Source organism: Gouania willdenowi, unplaced genomic scaffold, assembly GCF_900634775.1.
Source record: "Gouania willdenowi unplaced genomic scaffold, fGouWil2.1 scaffold_188_arrow_ctg1, whole genome shotgun sequence".
Lineage (NCBI taxonomy): Eukaryota > Metazoa > Chordata > Actinopteri > Blenniiformes > Gobiesocidae > Gouania > Gouania willdenowi.
The window spans coordinates 88,324-107,785 of NW_021144938.1; the positions used below are offsets into that span (position 1 = coordinate 88,324).

A 19,462-nucleotide genomic window follows, 5' to 3' on the forward strand; every position below is an offset into this window, starting at 1 on the left:
AAATTTCCAAAAGCGTACAGTTGACCCTGGCTTTGACCTTTATGGCTGAGGAGGAGGAGGTCGAGGGGTTGGAGGGCACAAAGGCAGGCGGACACAAGAGAGAGGAAAACGGGACACATCCAAAATGATCAGATAAGTGATTTTCCAATGATATTTATCATATGGTTTTTAAGAATCCAAATGTATTCTTATGTAAAAAAGGGAAGGGAGGGGCCAACGTCCCTCTGATTTTTGATTTATATTTTTATAGGAAAATAATATACCCCAAAACCCTCCAACCATTTTCTTCTTGTTCCAAAGCACTTAGCGTGCAAGACCATAAAACCCTTCACTGGGTTTAGACACTTTTAAGGGAAAAATTAAGTGTTCTCAACATTGGGTTGGTGGCCCAATCTGGGTCGCCTGAGATTTAAAAAGGGTCCTCCTGAAATTCTTGATAATTGAAATAAGAGATAGTTTAAAGTTAAGTAACTTCCAAGCATTTAAGGAAGCTCTCCAAACCGTGCTGGGGCTCGTCACCCCTACGAATGGGATAATACAGAGAGCAAAAACATATGATTGTTCGACTCCTTAACTTTAATTCTGTCTAACCTTAAAGGGCCAATAATCTCGCTGAACTCTGGTTCAGACCACAGAATAGGAGACACTTTTGCCACCAATTGACCTTCAAAATTAAGTAAATTACATCTCAAATAATAATTATGAGGGAAATGAATGAAATAAATGAACTGACAAATTCAGCTCTATAAAAGAATTAGGCTATGTGAATAGGTGTGGAGTGTTAACATTATTCAGAAAAATAAGGATAGAATAAGATTTCTCCTTCACAAATAAGAGATAGCAACGAAAAATGAAACAAACAATTTAAATAAATAAATAACATTATTTATTTATTTGGTTAAATCATTTAGCTTTCTCACATCTCCATGTCTCCCAATTGTATGTATTCATCTTGAGAAGACATGTAATCACACTCCACACTCTCCGTCTGACAAAAAATCTAGTGCACAGTCAGAAGATAGAGGGGTTAGTATTGTCCTATCGAAGGAGAAGCTTGTTGGCTATTTGCTAGTTGTCACCTCCCTATGCCAAAGTTCAAGGCTAAAGTGACATAGCACTACCACCAAAGGCTGTGGTGGACTTCTTCTGGCTTGGTATCCTCGTGGCTTTTGAAACAGTGTCTTTTGGTGTAGATGTTCCAGCAGACGTGTGACCAGTCTGCAGTTGTTGCCCATCATTCAGGCAGCAATCGTGGTGTTCAACCCTCAACTCATTGGTGGGGGAGTGTTCAACCAACTCCGATGCCCACAGGTTCTCAGTCTTTGATGATGGGCAGGATGTGTTAATCCCATTGGCCTGCGGCCCATTCCATAGACGATGAAGAGTTGACTTGGGACTGAGCGAGTCATTTTGTTGCAGCATTGCTTTGCTGAATGGAGAGTTGAGTTCTTGGTAGAAGCTTGGTCCTTTGTATGATGTTGACATTTCATGAACATAAAGTTGAAGGTGATTTCATTCATTAAGAGCTTTCATTGAAGATATCATTTCTTCAGGGACAACCGCAAAGCCAACAGAAACTAATACTAAAATAAAAAAATGATAATGATGATAACAGTAATATTAAAATAAAATAAAATGAAATAATGTATTCATCTGTGTGTTTGTTTGAGTGTTGCAATGGCTTTGCACTATTCTGCAGGCTGTGAGAAGCCACAACATTGTTAGTTTTGGCAATCTATGTATTAATAGCAGACCGTATTACAAGTATGTAGTGTCTAATCATGTGACCTTTCACTAAACTGGCCAATGAGGGGCGCTACGCCTGGATAGAGTCAATGTGTGTATGTGTAAATCATTCCTCTGTGTCTATCTCTCTCTCTCTCTGTGTGTGTGTCCCTTTCTCTGTGTGTATTGTTGTTCCTGCAGTCTCCCCCTCCACCAAAAGCAACTGTTTGCATTAAAACAAAAGGGGCAAAAGGAGATACAGGCCATCCCCCCAACGGAAGAGACATCTATTCACACTATGGCTACGGAGGCTCTGTCTTTTGTGTGTGTGTGTGTGTGGTGTGTGGTGTGTGGTGTGTGGTGTGTGGTGTGTGTGTAAAAATTAAATTAAAAAAAATTAAAACAAAGGTAAAACTCACCGAAAGCTTGCCGGTTTCATGATCCGAGTTCACATCATACCGAGAATGTATATGCGCATTGCATATACTATTTGTTTATTGGATTTTTCATCATATTTAGGAACTCATTTTCTATAAATAGTGCTAACTTATCCAATAATATCTCACTGATATCTTCATCTGTCTGTTTGATCCCCATTATTAGTGTTTTACTCCCTGTAGTCTTCACTACCGTTTATTGGATTAGGTTAGGTTTGGGGTTTTAATCCATTTTGGTCTCAGTGCAGAGGTGAACTCGGTATACGACACCGGGGTGTTTCGGAAACTTTGGTTGTCTGTCTATTCTATGGTCAGGACCTCACAGGCTGTCCGTGGAGGTGCCTGAACAAAATCTGAGTAAATAATGACCAGCCCCTAGATGCCTGAACAAAAATAACCGTAGCCCGGAGAAAAGCATAGGGAACTTATAGTAAATTCAATACAATACTCGACTGGTTATCTGTATATCAACACAAGTGAATATATATATATATATATTTAAAGGCAGCTTTACCTTCGTAGTCCGAATTGGTGTTTGAGGATCAGCCGATGGTTCGTGATCCAGTCTCTGTCCGAGAGCCGACCACTGCGGGGCAGACCCGGCGTCCCATACCATTAAAAGCTGGCTTTGGGGTTTTAAGCGCGTCCGCTCTCCGGGTACCGGTCCGCGGTCGAAGCCCCCCAGAGCAGAAGATGAATCCTGTTCGTGACGCCAATTGTTACGGTGAAATTTACGGTTACCTCATCTTTGACTTGGAAACACTCTGTGGTGATAAATGATGAAGACCAGACAGGAGAGATGATGAAGTAATAAAAAATGATTTAATCTAAACTAAATGAAAAGGTACAAAGCGGGTTGGACGAAGCATTGGTCTCCCCTGGCCAGGGGAAAGGGCGCGAAGAGCAGGAGAAGAAGAAGGGCCCAAAAGTTCCTTTTCCCACACATTTATACCCCACCGTCCCACCCACCTTCCTCCTTCCACAGACAACAAAAGAAGAGACCAAAGGGGTGGGGGGTGTATGTGTGTGTGTGTGCGTGTGTGTGTGTGTGTGTGTGGATGAGTGTGTGTGTGTGTGTGTGTGTGGATGTGTGTGTGTGGATGAGTGTGTGTGTGTGTGGATGAGTGTGTGTATATGATGTATGTGTGTGTGTGGATGAGTGTGTGTATATGATGTATGTGTGTGTGTGTATGTGTATATGATGTATGTGTGTGTGTGTGATGTCTGGGGGGGGGGGTTTGGACGTGCTCTGGCCTTCGAGATTAAACTGGGGCCAACTGACATTCATTTAGAGAAGCTGTATCATGGGAGTATACATAATTAATCAATTTTGCCACCACACACTCATATTAATAAAATCCTAATTTAAACAGTATTTGAACGCCTCATTTCACACAGTTCAGACATAAACATAAACCATTTATTTTTTTCAATAGTTTTACATGAAAAACAATAATGGGTCAAAGTCAGTGGAGCCACAAAGACCCTTTTATTAATCACTAGCAGCACAATAACAACCTTTTGTGTCACTTTTGACTTTTTCCTTCATTAAGGCTGAAATGTGATTAAATTATGTAGTGTTGCTTCATTCAGGGCAGCTCTGAGTTGCAGAAAGTCGTTTTTAAAGTAAATCACATTCAGGACACTGTCTCTTTAAGAATGTGTAAACAGCCCTGTTAGCTACAGCAGCAGATCTCTGCTGAGGAGCAACAGAGAGTTAGAGAAGAAAAACACATGCAGTGTTTCCTCAAACATCTCTGTGTTTAACACTCAGAACTGAGGACAGACAGACATCTGCACTGAGCTTCTGACAGACAGTCGCTAACACAGCTGACTGTGTGTTCGTGCACTGGGGGGAGGGGGGTCAGTTTTTTAGACAAGTAAACTAACACTGTAACACACACACACACACACACACACACACACACACACAGCAATATACAAAGCAGTGAACAAAATTGGATAGTTACATTCCATCTCAAACGGCTTCTGACTTCTAGAAACTCTTTCTGAAAGCATGCCGACGAGTCGGTACGCTCTGTGTCGAGAGAGGGCTCGTCAAGACCCGCCTTACATTGCTTCTGATTGGTTGATTATTGTGTGATGCATGCCATGGTTGGTTAGATTTTACTGATTACTGATTATTTTAAATGTTCTTATTGATTTTAAACAGTTGAATGTTTTATCATGTAAAGCACATTGAGTTGCATTGTGTATGAAATGCGCTATACAAATACATTTGCCTTGCCCTCAATGAAGACAATATAGTGCATAAAATTCTAGTTACAATTATATCGAATAATGTTATTAATAATAATTTTTAAAAAATGTTGATGTATTTGTAGTGCTACAAAAATAACCTGAATTTGATAACACATGATCATGTCGGTCAACACACACACACACACACACACAAATATATATATATATAATACTAATTGATTGATGCACCATATCAAGTATGCTTATTAATCTGGTATGTTGGCAGTTAATTAAATTATTAAATTGTTTTAACATGATTTTATTTGGTGTCAATGTCATTTATCATTAATACCCTCTGTAAGAAATAACAATTCATTATTTTCTATAGCTATAGGAAGCCATTGCAAAAGAGTCAAAGAGCCACAGGTTACAGACCCCTGTCCTCGGGGTACACATACCCCAGTTTGGGAACCACTAGAATATACAGAAATCTCTACAAACATTTTTAACCAAGGGAATATATATAATGTAAAATCAAAAATTAATGTATTTATTTAATGTTAACCTATTTTTTTTAAAAGGTCATACATAACATGCCTGTTTATATTACCTAATGCTACTGTGATTAAATAAATAGTTCATTCGACTTTAAAACCTCCACATCCTAAACATTAAATCAAATCACAGTCTTTCATATTAATCAAGCTTACAATCCAATCATGATGTGTCTACTGTATCAGCCTCAGGAGATGATGGATGTATGAAGAACTTCTCAGATTGTTCATAGCTACAGTGTTTTTCTCCTGAGGCTGTTTGATGTCAGACAGATCACCATGAGTCACTGAAAACTCTCTAGAGTTGGACATTTTTTCACACACACACACAGAGAGAGAGAGAGAGAGAACACAGTCACTGCTACGCACACACACACACACACACACACACACACACACACACACACACACACACACACACTTGTGCAACAGCTTTCCATTTTTCCTCAGTACGTAACGCCTCATTTAAGGGCCAAATAAGGTACAATTCCATATTTTTTTTTATCAGTCATTAGCATCAGACGGATAATGATTTACAAGAGGTCTCCAAGTAATTTCAAATTACTTTAGTGAGCCATTAAGGGATCATCTTAGCTTCTCCAGTCTAACTGACATTAAGAGCTCTTTAATCCACCTCTGGTGGGATGGAGGGTGAGGGAGCAAAATGAGACGCCTGGCCAGTAGGATGGAGAAGGCAAGGACGGTCTGCACGGTTTTGGAGGTTGTATGCTGGGGGGTACCAAACAGGGCTAAGAGAGGATCAGGCGTAATGACTGTATTATATGCCGCACTAAGAGACGTAAAAATATCAGACCAAAATGTGTCAAGCCTGGGACAGAAAAACATGTGGGAGTGGTCAGCTGGAGATTGCTTGCACCTATTACAAGAGTCGGTTACATTGGGGTAGATCCGAGACAGTTTCAGGTTAGTGTAATGGACTCTATGTATAACTTTACATTGTAAGAAGCCATGCCTCACGCAGATTGAGGAGGAGTGCACCAACTTCAAGACCCGTTGCTAATAATCCTCAGATAATGGGGTCCCTAGATCCTTCTCCCAAGACTCCCTGGGGCCCAAAACTAAACTGTCACCGATAGAGCTGTTCAGACTGCAAATGTTGGAGATCAGACGTTTCTTTTCAGGGTCAAGAGCCAGTAGTGAATATACAATGGTTTCAGGGGGGCGATTGCGGGGAGGCCTAGGCTTTTCGGCATTTGAACCCAAATGAATCAGTCTTTTAAGGGACGGGTGGCAACCCTAGATCTGCACCACCAATAAAGCGTAACTTGTAAGAGTAAGAGAGTAACCTGGGCTTTCACCATTATTGGTAATATATTGTATGTTATTACAGATATGAAATTTGTCCTCTGCATTTAACCCATCCATGAGGAGCAGTGGGCAGCCATTTTTTGCGGCACCTGGGCAGAGAAGGGTATGTCTGCAGAGCCGGAGGCACCAGCTACAGAGCTGCTTTCTTCTTCTTGTGCTGTAAACGTGCAGCCGTAGAAGAAGAGTGCAGTCCTGTAGCTGGTGCCTCCGGGTCTGCAGACACATACTATTGGCTGGGGAGCAGTTTCGGGTTAAGGGACTTGCTCGAGTGAGATTCAAACCAGCAACAATACGATTTCAAGCCCAGCGTCCTTAATTCGTAACTTTTCCTGCGGACCAAGTCCTTCCCTGTATGCCTTTGCATCTGTAATGCATTTTGAGGAGCTTTTCTGTCCTGGCTGTGTGCACTAAAGTGTTTATGATAATAAATAGTGAATCTCAATCCATGTGTAACCGGTTCTAAACAAAATTTGTGAAAACTGAAACTCAAAGTCTTGATTCACCACTTTCATTAAATGATGTCCTGGTTCGGGGGTAAAGACAAAACAAACAAATTAGTCTGCCATAGAAAATGAATGACTTCTGTTATGGCAAATTTTATATTCATCATCATATCCTCAAATGTATGTTCATGTGTACAATTTGTCATGTTTTAATACATGACGACTCCATTAATCTTTACACTTTTGAACAGCTGAATCATGATTAAACAGTACAGATCGTATTATTCTCAGTGCAGCACAGTCTCTGCCAAGGCCAGAATCTCTGCAGACATACACTGACGTACACACTTATCAAGACAGATAAAGACTGGAGCCAAACCTTCTCATAACATCTTCATCATCATCCTCCAACATTGCCACTATGGGCATCTGACTCCCTCCCTTTTGTCTCTCACTGTTGGGACCTTTTCTTATCTGTATAAAAAGCTTAGGCTTTGAAACTGTTGGAGCGGGGCGCGGCACTTCCTTCGGACGTCCGCCTGGACGGACGCTAATTTTGTTTCACTTTGTTCCATTTTGTACCTCTTTTCTTAGTTTAGAATAAACATTTTTTTATATACAACCATCAATGCTTCTCCTGGATTCCATCATTCAACCAGAGCAATGAATCATGTCTCAAATGAGGTCAACCGTAAATTCTGCCGTAACAATTGGCGATCACGAACAGGACCATCTTCTGTCCACCCCTCGGACAGAGACTGGATCACGAACCATCGGTTGAACCTCAAACACCAATTCGGACTAAGGTAAAGCTGCCTTTATAAATATATATATATATATATATATATATATATGTAAATTTTCATTTACATATGTATATATATTCGCTCTGTGTTGATTTTTTTTTTTGGAACCAGTCAAGCATTGTATTGATTTTCAGCTTTGAGCTTTGATTTTGATCCTCAGCTGTTCGTGTTTTGACGCAGTGAACTGCCATGAGAAAGGCTCAAATGGTTGAGGTTCTGTGCTTTTTAATGCTGTAGGTTCTCTCTGGTTTTCTTCGGGCTCGGATATTTTGTTTAGGCATAAAATACGGCTGGTCATTATTTACTTTGGTTTTGTTCGGACACCCACAGACAGCCTGTGAGGTCCTGACCATAGATAGACGGGCAACCAAAGTTTCCAAAACATCCCAGCGGTGCCATGATCTGAGTTCACCTCTGTACCGAAAGCAAAATAGATTAAAACCCCGAATCTAACCTAAATTGTGTTTCTGTGAATCAAACAGATGAACAACCCAATAAACAAATAATGTATGCATACGCATATACAATCTTGGTATGATGTGAACTCAGATCATGCTTTCAGGCTTTGTTTTTATTTTGTTTAAACGTGGAATCAGATTTCTCCCTTTGGCTTGGCTTTAATGCTTTCATTTGGACGAGTGTCAGCTTTTGTTTTTTTTTTCTCTCCCAAACACACACACACATCGCTGCTGTGTTTTTCTTTTTTTTTGGACGTGTGACCACACACACACACACACACACACACACACACACACACACCACACACACACATACAGAGAGAGAGAGAAAGGGAGAGAGAGAGCACGCACAGGCACGCGCACGGGCGCACGCACATGCACAGCCACACCCATCCCAAGAGAGTGGCGCCCCTCACTGGCCAGTTTAGTGCACTACACACTTGTGACACAACATTGTGATTTCTCACTTCTCCCCTGCCGATAGAATAGTGCCATTACACACAGACACTATTTTTATTTTAATTTTAAATTTTATTTTGATTTCATGTTTGATGGGCAACACACACTCAAACACACACAGATGAATACAGTATTTCATTTTATTTTATTTTAATATTACTGTTACCATCATTATCATTTTTTTTTATTATTTAATTGTCAGTTTCTGTTGGCTTTGTGGTTGCCCCCTGAAGAAACGACATCTTCAATGAATGAATGAAATCACCTTCAACTCTTACGCTAATGGAATGTCAACATCATTCAAAGGACCAAGCATCAGAAGGAAATGGACAATCAAAGGTGTGTGACCTTTCAGGACTCAAGGACTCAACTCCCATTCAGCAAAGCAATGCTGAAATAACTCGCTCAGTCCCAAGTCAACTCTTCATCGTCTATGAATGGGCCGCATGCCAATGCTGGATTAACACATCCTGCCCCATCATCAAAGACTGAGAACCTGTGGGCGTCGGAGTGGTTGGACACTCCCCCACCAATGAGTTGCGAGTTAAATGCCACGACTACTGCCTGAATGATGGGCAGCAACTGCAGACTGGTCCACACGTCTGCTGGATATCTTCACCAAAAAAAAAAAAAAAAGACACTGTTTCAAAGCCACAAGGATACCAAGACACAAGAAGTCCACCACAGCCTTTGGTGGTAGTGCTAAAATCACTTTAGCCTTGAACTTTGGCATGGAGGGGGACAACTGCAATAGCCAACAAGCTTCTCCTTCGCACAATACTAACCCCTCTATCTTCTGACTTGTGCACTAGATTATTTTGTTTTTCATTTATTCTCTCCACACGCAGACAGACCAGACATACAGTCACACACCCACATTCACAACTATGAGAAACACAGGACCACCAGAACTTCACCAGAACCCTTCTGTTTGCCACATGAGATCAAGTGTGCCCATCATTTATCTTTGCTTTTATCATTATGTTGCTCATTTATTTACACTGCTTTGGCCTTTATGAAAAAACAACAAACAAAGGGGAAGAAAATAGTGTTACTGATAAGGTGTTTTTGTTTGCTTTTCTTTCATTTATTTCTTGATTGAGGGGAGGCCCCCCACAATGCAAGATATGGTTACATCCGCTGAAGACAGAGCCCTCTGTTGCCTCAGCTTTTGGAGCTGAAGTTTTAATTTTTATTGGCCATGATTTTTTTTTTGAGCTCACACGTTTTTCTCCTTTGTTATTTCTGAACGATTCTTCTTTTTCTCTTTTGTTTTTACTCAATTTCAGGAAAATTGAGACAGAGATTGAGGACTGCAGCCTCAACAAGTTTAAATTTTGACATTTTTTGACCGATACCCTCGTAAACAAATCTGTACCTTACCCTTTTGAAGCTGCTTGCGACAGACAGCCTAGTTCAACATTCATTGTTTTCATTTTGCGCGCCTCCCCTTACCGCGTCGGACTGTCTGGCCGGCCCAAAGCCACTCGACAGCATGGGGGGGGTACCAATTTTTCCTGAGAAAAAATGTCCCAATAGTTGCTATGAGTACATAGGCAATTACTTTTCAAACAAGAAGTCCTGGTTTAATGTGCAGAAAAAGGATAAACCTTGCTAGGGAAAAGCGCTCTTGGGGGATAGCGGTCCACCTGATTTGATACATGCTTGGTAACCGAATACCGTTCTGAACAAATTTCTACGTTCCCTTAGAGTGAGGGTTATTAGAGGTTGCGTGCTCCGTTCAATCTTAGAGGTGCCCAATAAAGTCCTGACAGGCTGCGTTGGTGTTTGTTATTGTTTGTTCTCCCCAGTTAGCCGGAGTTGAGAGTTGTTCTCCCCAGTTAGCCGAGGTCGAGATTCTCCCCCAGTTAGCCGGAGGTTAGTTCTCCCCAGTTAGCCGGATGTCGAGGAGTTGTTTGTTTTGTTCTCCCCCAGTTAGCCGGAGGTTAGAGAGTTGTTCTCCCCAGTTAGCCGGAGGTCGAGAGTTGTTTTGTTATTGTGTTCTCCCCAGTTAGCCGGAGGTTAGAGAGTTGTTCCTCCCCAGTTAGAGCCGAGGTCGAGAGTTGTTGTTCTCCCCAGCTTTAGCCGGAGGTCGTTGTTGAGCTTTAGCCGGAGGTTTGAGAGTTCTCCCCAGCTTTATCTTTTACAAAGCCGGAGGTCGAGAGTTGTTGAGTTTGTTGAGTTAGACACGCCGTGCGATTCCTGCCTGATACAGCAGATGAGCAGACTGTCAGTACCACGGGCGATAATCTAAGACTCCGCCAAGGCGGAAGTAAAAAGGAGCGTACCTCTTAGTAATCAGACGATACCAGTAAAAAGCAATTAATTAACACTAAAAGGTTGCCAAGCATGAGGGGGCAATAAGAGCTCATTGACCCCGAGAGAGGAGGTGGACTGGCTATCGCCACTGGTGGGTTAGATGAGACCTATATTCCACTTAGACACTGCAGCAAAACCTTGTGAATGCATGGACGTGAAAATTGAGGCATGAACGTGTGCGGTGCATGAATGACTGAATGATGACACGTTACGTATGCCTGAGAGAACCGTGTTGTGAGTGCGAATGTGCCGTGGACGTGTCATTGAGTGATTGACCGAAGAATGGCTGTTTGACTACACATGTTCCTCTGTTTCACCTTCCTTTCCTCCTGGGTTTTGATGCACTAGATCTTCTCCCTGTTTTTGCCAATTATGTAGTGGGGTGTTCAGAAAACACTGCTGCTTGTTAAAAGAACTATGGTTTTAGGCCTTGGGCCTTCTAAAAAGTTACCAGGTTTTAAAGGTTTTTTCTGGGTGTTTAAAAACACCAAACGACGTTTTTTATATATGATACCACTTTCAGTGGAATGACTGGCTTTGACCTTGACTGACCTTACTGTTCATGTTCAGTGTCCATGTTTTTTGTTGTTATATGTGTATACTCGTTGTGGTGTGCACTTGTCTACGTCTTTGTCTTAGTTGTTGTTATTATGTAGCTTTTTCCAAAATACAGGTCGCTGTAAGGAGACGAATCAGATCCAACTAAAGAAAAGAGATATTTTAAATTATCCAGTTAAGTCTTAATGGTTTCCTCTCTTTCTGTTTCTGAGTGTTTCCTAACAGAATGCCACCGCCTTCTCGACTCCGATCCTGTCTCCTCCAGCCGCCATGCCTGGTCACTGCTTCTTATGATGAAGGATGAGAATTAAAGGGAAGTATTGTCCATAACTGTAACTGGGAAGCAAAGGGGAAATAGATTGAAATAGACACGTGACAATATGACATATTGTGGATGTTCTAACATAATATCTATTCCAGAGACTACAGAGACTTCCAATCCAACTGCGAAAGTGGGGACAGATCTTCAAATTTCCAAAAGGAGCGTACAGTTTTGACCCTGGCTTTGACCTTTATGGCTGAGGAGGAGGAGGTCGAGGAGGTTGGAGGGCACAAAGGCAGGCGGACACAAGAGAGAGGAAAACGGAGACACATCCAAAATGATCAGATAAGTGATTTTCCAATGATATTTATCATATGGTTTTAAGAATCCAAATGTATTCTTATGTAAAAAAGGGAAGGGAGGGGCCAACGTCCCTCTGATTTTTGATTTATATTTTATCATAGGAAAATAATATACCCCAAAACCCTCCAACCATTTTCTTCTTGTTCCAACAGCACTTAGCGTGCAAGACCATAAAACACCTTCACTGGGTTTAGACACTTTTAAGGGAAAAATTAAGTGTTCTCAACATTGGGTTGGTGGCCCAATCTGGGTCGCCTGAGATTTAAAAAGGGTCCTCCTGAAATTCTTGATAATTGAAATAAGAGATAGTTTAAAGTTAAGTAACTTCCAAGCATTTAAGGAAGCTCTCCAAACCGTGCTGGGGCTCGTCACCCCTACGAATGGGATAAATACAGAGAGCAAAAGACAATATGATTGTTCGACTCAACTTAACTTTAATTCTGTCTAACCTTAAAGGGCCAATAATCTCGCTGAACTCTGGTTCAGACACAGAATAGGAGACACTTTTGCCACCAATTGACCTTCAAAATTAAGTAAATTACATCTCAAATATAATTATGAGGGAAATGAATGAAATAAATGAACTGACAAATTCAGCTCTATAAAAGAATTAGGCTATGTGAATAGGTGTGGAGTGTTAACATTATTCAGAATAAATAAAGGATAGAATAAGATTTCTCCTTCACAAATAAGAGATAGCAACGAAAAATGAAACAAACAATTTAAATAAATAAATAACATTATTTATTTATTTGGTTAAACTCATTTAGCTTTCTCACATCTCCATGTCTCCCAATTGTATGTATTCATCTTGAGAAGACATGTAATCACACTCCACACTTCCCGTCTGACTTGCATGTCCTTCTCCGTCCGACTTGCATGCCCTTGTAAACAGTGGTTCTCAAATTGTTGCTTCTCACCAGGTAAGTAGATGTACCACAGATAATCACTGCAACTCCAGCTATGCTTCTCCTTACTCCAGGAAAGGAAAATCGAATTAATACTTCCTGCTTTTCTTTCAGCCTCATATTTTCCCACTCGCGTGCGAATGGGCTACAGAGCTAGCATGGCTAAAAGCTCACTAACCCACACCTAGCCATTGTGTGATTGTGCAGCAGCACCTTTTAGGATCTGAAAAGCTCTCAGATCCTGACCTCTGACCTGTCTCTGCCTTCCTGGCCATACTAACTATTCATTTAGTTAGTTAACTAACCCTAACACCCCTAAACTCTTCTATTCTATTCTATTCTATTCTATTCTATTCTATTCTATTCTATTTATTCTATTTTATTTTATTTTATTTTATTTTATTTTATTTTTTTATTTTATTTTATTTTATTTTATTTTTTATTTTTATTTTATTTTATTTTATTTTATTTTATTTTATTTCATTTCGTTTTATTTTATTTTGTTTTGTTTTGTTCTGTTTTGTTTTTTCCCCCCCCCTTTTTTCTGTCCAGGTACCAGCTAAAAGCCTACCAGGTACCAGGTACCAGCTAAAGCCTCAGTAGTGGGATCGCGCCTGTGTTCAGGTACCAGCCAATCCCAAGAGTTCTGTTTCGGTGTTTTTCCCCCTCTTCTGTTCAGGTACCTTTCCGATCCCAAGAGAGGTTGCACAGGTGTGTGTGGAGACTACCCTTCTCAGACAACAACAATCATCTACAACGCCGACCGAAAATAGACGCCCACGGCAGTGAAGGTCGCCACAGCTGGGGCCGGAAGGCGATCCAAGATGATTGCCGAGACCAGCTGATGCTGAGACGGAGGCTGACCGAACAATGAAGGGGGAACCGACAAGGCCCACTGAGACACACACACACAAGAAAACTCTCTAGAACAAGGGCCTAGCTTTGTTTATAAGCCACACCCAAATGCTCATAGCTAGGTTGAGGGAGCTATTGGTTACCCCAGTTACACTGAACTCAGCCGATGAAGACGAGTGATGTCCTTGATGCAAATTGATGATTTTTGCCTTATCCAGATGTAATAAAGGATGATTTTTGATGATTCATGCCATTGATAATAATGATGAAGTTTTTTTTTAAGGTTTATTTCCACATTTTTCTTGATATATCTGTGCCTCACAAAAGAAGAATATATCCAATGTATGGACAATAACGATGCTAATGGTTAACCCTGACAGACAGCAAAGGTGGAATATAATAATTTTGTTTCTTGATTTGGTCGTTGAGGCGACCAAAGTGGGGAATGTTATGGCAAATTTTATATTCATCATCATATCCTCAAATGTATGTTCATGTGTACAATTTGTCATGTTTTATACATGACGACTCCATTAATCTTTACACTTTTGAACAGCTGAATCATGATTAAACAGTACAGATCGTATTATTCTCAGTGCAGCACAGTCTCTGCCAAGGCCAGAATCTCTGCAGACATACACTGACGTACACACTTATCAAGACAGATAAAGACTGGAGCCAAACCTTCTCATAACATCTTCATCATCCTCCAACATTGCCACTATGGGCATCTGACTCCCTCCCTTTTGTCTCTCACTGTTGGGACCTTTTCTTATCTGTATAAAAAGCTTAGGCTTTGAAACTGTTGGAGCGGGGCGCGGCACTTCCTTCGGACGTCCGCCTGGACGGACGCTAATTTTGTTTCACTTTGTTCCATTTTGTACCTTTTTTCTTAGTTTAGAATAAACATTTTTTTATATAAAACCATCAATGCTTCTCCTGGATTCCATCATTCAACAGAGCAATGAATCATGTCTCAAATGAGGTCAACCGTAAATTCTGCCGTAACACTTCACACAGAGAACAATGACACAAACTGCTTAGGCTGTTCACAAGTTTTTGCACACAGTCCAGGCTATCATGACAAGTACACAGTTTCAGACACCACGCCAAAAATCCCAGGTTTTGATCCTTTTTTCCTTAGTTTTAAAGAGAGCTGACCATCACTCAACCTCCCTCCACAGTGCACATGGTAAAGACAGTAAACGCACAGTCACACTGCTACCGAGAGGATTTTGCCCTCAAGTGTCTGTCAACTGCTGTAAAGTGTCATAAAAAAATAAATAATAATCCTAAAAATGGACACAAATATATAAATAAAATAAGGACATAGCCCCACCACATTGTCTGCTTACACATTGACATAGAAAGCTTATACTTTGTTAATGATTTACTGAAAACTTAAATATGTATTTGTAAATGCTGAATACTTAACACATCAAATCACAGTAACTTTTAGGTGGGTTACACATGTATTTATTTTAAAATGTATTTTAAATGGCCTATAGGCTCATAGGTTTTTTGTCCAAAAGAAAAACAACCAACCCTAATATTCCTTGCTAAATACCACATACACAAAGCCAAATGGAGCCAAACAAACCAAATCAACATCACTTTCAAAACAAAATACTGTAACCTAGTATTTTTACACAATTGAATTCACTGCAAACATAAGGCCATAAACATTTACAAAACATTCAAGAAATATATCAACACGGGCACCAAAGCCATCCCTTATGATTATATAGTTCATTATTTTTAGTTGTCTGTTCCTTTTATTGTCTTCCTATTCCTTTGTAGTTGTATGTTCATTTATATATTACATTGTGTTGTATTGTATTTATATTAGTTTAAATGAAGTAAATAAATAAATAAATATACCTATGACACCCCTCCATGTCGCGCATGCGCAGTTTCAGAGTGTGAAAATGCTTATAGCTCAATTTGTTATTGGATTAAGTACATTGTTTAGCCCCTTAGCTCTTTTTTGTTTTGTCTTTTATGTCTTGTAACCTTGTCTATAATCTGTATTCATGTGAATACGTGCCTTTTTATTTGTATCTACACTTGTTAAAAAAAAATAAAAAAAAAAAAGGTATACCAATAAGGCGGCGAATGCGCGGTCTCGTGTGTTTTAGCCTCTGGTGTTTGCCGTAGTGTTGTGAAAGTATGCGTGTGTGATCCTGCTGTGAAATGGTATTTTATTTTGTATTGTGTGCTGTGTTTTTAGTGTGTTTTGTATTGGTTTTATTTTTGCAGTGCATTTTAGCTTTTGTTTTATGAGCCTTGCCAGTCACATGCTGTAATTGATCAACCCCATCACATGACTATGTCCAACCCCTGAGGCTAATCAACACACCTGAGGTTAATCAGCACCTGTGGCTGGAGCACAATAAAAGGGGCAGACAGGAGAAGGAGCAGGGGGGAGGAAAAATGACACAGACAGGAGAAGGAGCAGCAGGGAAGCTGTGGGTCCTCCCCAGGCTCCCAGGGGCAGAGGAGGACTCTGCCCTCCAGGTTCCCAGGGCACAGGACGGCACACGCATCGGGGACCACAAGCACGCCGGGATCACAAGTGTTGCGAGGCGATATACACGCAGGGGGCAGAGGAGGACCTCTGCCTTCCGTGTGAGTACCCTATGGGAACGTAGTAACACTTGTTGGACAAAGTCAGATCGGGGATATTGTTGTGGGACGTTTGACTGCCGGTAGTTGTTCTGTGTAGGTGTCCCAGCGTGTGGAGGGCTGGAGCCAGCGGGAAGTATCGAGACTGATTGGAGTGTTAAGAGCCACATCACGCAGGCAGAGGGGAACTCTGCCTTGCCCTGTAAGTGACGTGGCAACACCCTCCTTCGGACGTAGTCTCGGACCCCCGTGCTGGCCTATGTTTTGCATTTTCAGGGGACCCTGAGCCTGTGACCAGTGGGATCTACCGCCTTGGGACAAGGGGGAGCGGAGGACCTGGGCGTAGCTGCACATTGCACTTTATTGTGGACAGTGACTTTTTCCCCTATTTTATTCGTTCCTTAGCCCACATCGTTAATGGATTTTAGCATACGTTGATTTTAATTTGTGGGCATTTTAATCTGTTTTACCTTAATCTTTTTAATAAATTTGTGACATCATGGTTGCTGTCCTCCTTGGTAACTAAGGGGTGCTCACACCGGTCGCTTTACTCTCCCTCCATAAACTTTTGGTCAATTCACTGTTATTCAAACTTCCCCAGCAACAACCCAACCCCCATTACATTTTCTGGCGTTTGTCGGCAGGATCTGGGTCTCGAGCACACTTGTTACCGAGGAGGAAGTAGCCATGATGATGCCTGTTTATCCTGGTGCCCCCTGGCTCCCCAAGTTTAAAGGGCCAGGGGATGAGTTAAAACTTAATGATTGGAAGGAACAAATTGAAGGGTTGTTAGGGTCGCAAGAGCTGACTGAGCCCCGAAAAGTTTGCCATTGTTTTAGGAGCGTTGGCCGGTGAAGCTAAGCATTAAATCAGCATCTTAGATGATCATGAAAAAGATTGCAACCTGGAAAATTTTTACTTATCTTGGCTTCCTCTATGGTGACCAAACACCAATCTCTATTGTAAGGTCACAATTTTTTAGCTGTGCTCAGAAGCCGGGTGAAACTGTCCGTCTTTTATTTTACGTCTCAGTGAATTACATTGCAGGCTACGGCGACATGATGACCTCCCCCCCCTCCATGGCAGCTCTGCGAGATCAGTTGCTTCTAGGACTGTGTGAAGGACCAATGGCCCAGGCACTAAAGGTGTATGCTCGTCGACACCCAGGTGATGACTTTGCAGCGCTACAAGAGGAGGCATTGTCATTGGACTCGGAATATGGTAGCGCTGCATCAGAGGTAACATGCTCCATTTGTGTGGAAATGACAGGCTTAATTCTATAGGTGTTTGCTCATTTCATGGATTGTGAACTCGTTCTGTGAGCTTCTTCTTCTTGAGGATTCCTTTTCATGTGATCTGAACTGGAGTCAAATCTGGACTGTTTTGCCCCCTTCTGCAGCACCATAGTGCTCATTGCATGTGCCTCTTGTAGGCTTTGTGCATTTGTTCCTCACCAGTGATCCCTTATGCTTGAGAGGAGCTGCATCCTGATGGATAATTTTGACTTTAAAAGACCTTTAGCACCAGCCCAGGCCGAGCAGGACATTGTGGATTTTGCCCCAAGAAGGTCAAATCGCTCAAATTTTGGACGAATACCGACACGGTTACAGAAACTGAACTGTATATGTTTCAGGGACTGACAACCTCAGAGCGTGGGGGGGGTGTGATCCTGCTGTGAAATGGTATTTTATTTTGTATTGTGTGCTGTGTTTTTAGTGTGTTTTGTATTGGTTTTATTTTTGCAGTGCATTTTAGCTTTTGTTTTATGAGCCTTGCCAGTCACATGCTGTAATTTGATCAAACCCCAATCACATGACTATGTCCAACCCCTGAGGCTAATCAACACACCTGAGGTTAATCAGCACCTGTGGCTGGAGCACAATAAAAGGGGCAGACAGGAGAAGGAGCAGGGGGGAGGAAAAACGACACAGACAGGAGAAGGAGCAGCAGGGAAGCTGTGGGTCCTCCCCAGGTTCCCAGGGGCAGAGGAGGACTCTGCCCTCCAGGTTCCCAGGGCACAGGACGGCACACGCATCGGGGACCACAAGCACGCCGGGATCACAAGTGTTGCGAGGCGATATACACGCAGGGGCAGAGGAGGACTCTGCCTTCCGTGTGAGTACCCTATGGGAACGTAGTAACACTTGTTGGACAAAGTCAGATCGGGGATATTGTTGTGGGACGTTTGACTGCCGGTAGTTGTTCTGTGTAGGTGTCCCAGCGTGTGGAGGGCTGGAGCCAGCGGGAAGTATCGAGACTGATTGGAGTGTTAAGAGCCACATACACGCAGAGGCAGAGGGGAACTCTGCCTTGCCCTGTAAGTGACGTGGCAACACCCCTCCTTCGGACGTAGTCTCGGACCCCCGTGCTGGCCTATGTTTTGCATTTTCAGGGGACCCTGAGCCTGTGACCAGTGGGATCTACCGCCTTGGGACAAGGGGGAGCGGAGGACCTGGGCGTAGCTGCACATTGCACTTTATTGTGGACAGTGACTTTTTCCCCTATTTTATTCGTTCCTTAGCCCACATCGTTAATGGATTTTAGCATACGTTGATTTTAATTTGTGGGCATTTTAATCTGTTTTACCTTAATCTTTTTAATAAATTTGTGACATCATGGTTGCTGTCCTCCTTGGTAACTAAGGGGTGCTCACACCCGGTTGCTTTACTCTCCCTCCATAAACTTTTGGTCAATTCACTGTTATTCAAACTTCCCCAGTACCTCCCCAACCCCCATTACACGTGTATCTGATTATGTATCTGTGTTCACGACTGAGTTGTTAGCCATTAGGTGGGCTTTAGATTGGATTGAACGAAATAAACCTGAGATGTCGTATATATATTTGGATTCCATGGCTGCCTTACAGGCAATTTCTGACCATCCCTCTGGGGCTAGGATAGATACTGTGGTAGAGATTTTGTGTTGCCTTCACCGGATAGAGTTGATGGGGTCTAGTATTGTTTTTTCCTGGATCCCATCTCATTCAGGTATTGTGGGGAATGAAGCTGCTGATAGGCTAGCAAAGAAGGCTCTTCTCGAGACGGAAATTGAATATGTGGTCCTATTGGGGAAGGCTGAGTGTGTCAGTGTTTTCAAAGCTACTGTGTATCAGCAATGGCAAAGGGAGTGGGAGAATGAGTCTAGAGGGAGGCATTATTT

The 19,462-nt window shown here is 41.9% G+C and overlaps 1 long non-coding RNA gene across 1 annotated transcript; it reads left to right on the plus strand.

Moving 5' to 3' along the window:
* The first annotated feature begins 18,129 nt into the window (after positions 1 to 18,129).
* LOC114458820 (uncharacterized) lies at positions 18,130 to 18,919 on the plus strand. Its single transcript, XR_003673151.1, has 2 exons — positions 18,130 to 18,418; positions 18,516 to 18,919. It is a non-coding gene; the product is annotated as an uncharacterized LOC114458820 (long non-coding RNA).
* Positions 18,920 to 19,462: the final 543 nt, after the last annotated feature.